At 33.1% G+C, this 4,142-nt stretch overlaps 1 protein-coding gene across 1 annotated transcript in view; it reads left to right on the forward strand.

Annotated features, from left to right (window-relative positions):
• The first annotated feature begins 1,128 nt into the window (after window positions 1-1,128).
• The window catches only part of TBL1X (transducin beta like 1 X-linked), a 597,792-nt gene continuing 594,778 nt past the window's right edge, over window positions 1,129-4,142 (forward strand). The window contains exons 1-2 of the mRNA XM_053706454.1: window positions 1,129-1,475; window positions 2,637-2,782. The gene's annotated coding sequence lies outside the window, so the exon portion shown is untranslated. The remainder of the gene's footprint in view (window positions 1,476-2,636; window positions 2,783-4,142) is intronic.

Here is a 4,142-nt window from a genome sequence, read left to right on the forward strand (position 1 = left end):
TAATTATTCAACCTATTAGTGTGTGTTGATACTAAGTAATTGATCTGGAAAGTGAACCCAATTTGTATAAATGTAAAGGGATAAACACATAAGCCTCCCAGAAGCTCACCCCTTCCCAAATATTGTGGCCTCTTTAAGTATCATTTATCCTATTACAGCGGTGCTAAGGAACCTTGTGACTTGTGCCTTATGAGGTCAGCTGATCAGTGCCATACAATACCCTTAGGCCTTGAGAGCAGAGAGGAATGTCAAGGAAAGGATGGGGTAATGAGAATGGGGTAAATGCAAGGAAAGTATTGGTTGCAAAAAAATTAAAATAAGGTAAAAGGAGTCATAAAGATCTGGTGGGTAAAGAAATGATCAGCTGATAAACTACTTTACAATGAGAAACAACATCTGTCCTAAAACTAAGCTGAACATTGTGTTTTGCTCTTTTTTGAGGAAGAAAAACTCCCTCCTATCCAACCTCTCAAGGATGTTATTGTATTTGTATATTGTTATATGATATATATATATATATATGTATATATAGATATATAGATAGATATAGATATATATATATATATATATATATAGAGAGAGAGAGAGAGAGAGAGAGAGAGAGAGAGAGAGAGAGAGTTAAACTCTATATATTAAACTCTATATTTATGATTATAATGGGCCATCATAAAGCATCAAGTTATCCTGCAGTGTCATGTACACTCTCACATGGCCCATTATAAAAATGGTGGATATTTCCTAAATTTCTGTACACCAATCTAAACATACTAACCTATCTGCTACCATTGTTTCCTTACTTCCTAAATATGTTCTTTTTAATGCTTGATTTTGCATTATAATTTTACTACTAAAATATACTGATCAAACATTTTTGCTACTTAAACATTTTTTTGGCAAATATAATTTATATATATATATATATATATATATATATATATATATATATATATATATATATATATATAATTATTCTAAATTACAGCATAAAAAACACTGGGTGTAGACATCTATTTCTGTTTTGCTGCGCTTCTATTAGACGTTGCGTGGTAGTAGAGGAATGTGTCACAGTAATGCAGAGAGCTGTAATGATGTCAACTTGTTATTTACTTTCCAAATCTGAATGACTGAGCAAGGCGAAAGGAGAATCAATCAACCACAATGTGACCCTACAGGCAGAAAAAACAGCACTCCCACCAGCAATAGATGGGGGATGGAAAGCACATGTAACAAGGACAATGTTGCATCATGTATTTATGCTGGGTTTCTAAAGCACCCTTCTCCCTTTTTATTTGTTTTTTTTTCCCTTCTCTCTCTCAATCTACTGTAATATATAAGGAATCTACGAAAATGTGCTAACCCGTAAAGAAACTGAAAAGGGTCGTACAGGTTATCCGATGAAAAATAAGACCTGTTTTCATTATTGAATATCAATTTTAATGTAATCCGTTCTGCTGATTCACAGTTATGGAGAGTCTGTAAGTTCCATCATTTCCTATTTGTATCTTTGAAACACCACTAAACATTTGTCTCAAATAAGCAGTAGTGTGAATATACCATTAATATGATTGTGGTATTTTCTTTGTAGTCTATATTTTGTGTTTTTCTTTTCATATAGTCACATAGTATTCAGTGCACATATTAAATACATGTACAATGTATTAAACATTATTGCTAACATAATTCTCAAGTTGTCACTATAAATAGTTACAATTCAAAAGTATTTATTTTGATAGGAGCATTTAACATTGTAATACAAACTATAGCTAAAATAATTAGGCACTTATGTGTGGTGTGTAATGTCACATGGCCTTCTAGTTAAAAATGTATTCTTTAATTATTTAACTGTACTATTTTAAAATTTCATATACCCAATAGATGTTGATATATTTATTTGGTGAATAATTTTACTTACAAACACAAAATGTCTATTTCTTTAGACACATTTAGATCTGATATTGTATTACTTTTCTTGTTGAGCTACAATATTACAGTATGATCCACATATTTATTTTGTCACTATTTGTACAGTCATTTATGTACTACTTCATTTTTTAGTTGAACTGTGAAGAGAAAATTGGTTTGAAAATGATCAGCACCACAGTCCTTTGTTATAACTTTCAACTGAGAGGTGTAACAAAATCCTATTAAAGATTTTTTTTAAAATAATCTGTTTTAATTTTTTTTCTAGTTCAGGTCAATAGCTGAGGTTTTTTTTTTTCTAGGAGGTCACTGGCTCAGTGTCTCAGTTTCTCTATGTATGTGTGTGTGTGTGGATTTTTTTTTTCTGCCAGTGTCTCTCTCTCTCTTTCCCCCTTCTGTGAGCTGCGGCTTCTGTCTTTGGAAGCTTTCACCCACACACACACAAACACAGACTAACTAACTCTGCTAATGAACTAGTTATCTGTACCTTCTGCTTACCAAACCAACTAAAAAAAACACATAGTTTACATTCATAATAAAAGGAAACTTTACACTCAACTGGGACCCAGTTTTATGTAGGATTACATTTGTTACAATATTTTTTTCCCCTAAATCTGGAGGATTTGTAGTTAAAGATCTACATTCGAATTTTATTTTTTATATATATATATTTTTTATATATATATTTTTTTTTTTGGGGTGTTGTGAAAATCCAGGATCTACAAGGGGAGATTAATTATGTGCTGCAAGTAAAAAGAAGAAAAGTCCCTGTGTGAGAGTGTGTTTCCTGCAAGAAGTTGAGGCTGAAAACAACCGCTCCTTCAACTGCAAGCTGTGTCTTTCATACCACGTTGAGTATGAGGTGAGTCTCATTAACTATTGCATTGAACAGTTGTTAAGCTGCTTGGTGATTGTCCTGTTAAAATAGCTCTGTGTGAGTGTCAGGAAAGTGTCACTATAGTAAAAACTTCCCTGTGATCTTTGATGTTGTGCTGCTTAGACCTATGTATGTGTTACCCTTTATAACAGTTCACTGTTTTATTTTACACTTGAAACTGCTAAACTGACATTTTGACACTGGCCATGTGTATTTATTATTTGTTGCTTTGAACATATATATATATATTGAATCGTTCATAGTTGTTACAATTGATAGCAATTCTGACCCAGATGGGGGATGGTAATATCAAAGTGTTCTTTGCAGCATTTATAGTTAAAGCGCAATAAAAGGGGGAGGGGAAATAAACTGTGTAAAATGCAAGGTATTCACATTGCAGATGGTGTGGAGTTTCCCCAAGCCCCGGAGTTGGGGGAGGGGAATCCCATTCATGGGCTTTATGTTAGACAACGCCTGATCCCTTACGTCAAATGTCAGTGTGCTGTACATTTATGATAGGGCATATATCTTTTATGGTTCTGTTTGCTCATAAGCACCGCCCTCATTATCATCCCAGGAACAAAATCCAGTTTGGCATCTATCAGTATGATGCACGTTATTCTGTTTTTTGTATCTATATTTTGAGGATGGGTGCCAACTTGTTGCTTGCTTTGGTTTTTATTTAGAATATAAATAATGGAAATCACTAAACCACTGCGGATGTGGGTTGTTAATAGCAGCTATGGCTAAATATGTTTTGTTTGTTTTCTCCACCCCTCCCCCATGCAATGATTGTAAATTTGGTTTATTATAGTGAATACTTCAGGCACAGTTTTTGTATTTTTTTGCAAGTCCAACATATAATGGTATGTTTACACAAAGCAGTGTGTGTTTTGGTAATTAAACAAATACTTTAATATATGACCACATGTTTAGTTGTAATAATACAGTACTAATAATATAAAATCTGGTGATCACAGTAGTTGCCAGCCTTGAGCAGTTGACTGTATAGTGTATATTTGTGCCTTTGTTTAAAGGGACATGCATTTGTTTTCCCAGTTTCATATAAAAGAGAATTTTAAAACACATTATAAAAAGAAAATGCTTTCTGTTCTAATAAACCAATACTGTTGTTAGGCTTGCAGGGGCGTGCTTGTCTCCGCCAATAGAATTTTGTGAATTTTCCTTTTTGGCCATTGGACATTAGTAGAGAGAAATGCAGCTGATATCAGGGTATTTCAATTTTTTTTCTTTGTAACACGTTTTGAAATATACATATTTTCATTGTGTTTACATGTTGCTCTTTTATACACATGATAGAAAATTGTTGAGTCCCATTATGTAT

The sequence above is a fragment of the Bombina bombina genome, chromosome 3 (assembly GCF_027579735.1).
Source record: "Bombina bombina isolate aBomBom1 chromosome 3, aBomBom1.pri, whole genome shotgun sequence".
NCBI classification, from domain to species: domain Eukaryota; kingdom Metazoa; phylum Chordata; class Amphibia; order Anura; family Bombinatoridae; genus Bombina; species Bombina bombina.